Consider the following 710-nt stretch of genomic DNA (forward strand, 5'->3'; position numbering starts at 1 on the left):
TATATATATATATATATAGATATATATATATGTATGTATGTATGTATGTACACACACACCTTATGTATGTGTAGATATTTTTGTATGTATGTAGTAATAATATTGCTTTTTATTTTATTTGTTTTTGTGGGTGTGATGAAGAATTGTGTTCGATTTTTAAGAAAATTAATAACAATCCTGTTTTCGCGCGCGTGTAACTAATATATATATATGTGTGTGTGTTTATGCATATAAATGTGTGTGTGAGAGAGAGAGAAAGAGAGAAAGAAAGAGAAAGAGACTGAGAAAGAGAGAGTGTGTGAGAGAGAGAAGATGAGGGTGTTAGCGGAGTTTTGCTTTATTCTTTCTTTCTCTCCTTCACTCCCAAATTACATACGCACACGTACACACACATGCATTCATAAATGTAATCTATCTATCTCTTTCTCTCTATCTATGTCTTTCTATCTATCTATCTATCTATCTATCTATCTATCTATCTATCTCTGTTTGTCTGTCCGTCTTTATACACACACACACACACACACACACACACCTTTCTCACAAACACTTTTTCTCGTTTTTTTTTATCTCTCTTTCTCTCTCACGTGCTCTGCTCTCTCTCTCTCTCTCTCTCTCTCTCTCTCTCTCTCTGTGACTTAGCCTATACTATAAGCACTTATAATAGTAACGGACGTTGATGCAGTACTATATTACATTCATTATCAACA

This window comes from Octopus bimaculoides, chromosome 13 (assembly GCF_001194135.2).
Source record: "Octopus bimaculoides isolate UCB-OBI-ISO-001 chromosome 13, ASM119413v2, whole genome shotgun sequence".
Classification (NCBI taxonomy): domain Eukaryota; kingdom Metazoa; phylum Mollusca; class Cephalopoda; order Octopoda; family Octopodidae; genus Octopus; species Octopus bimaculoides.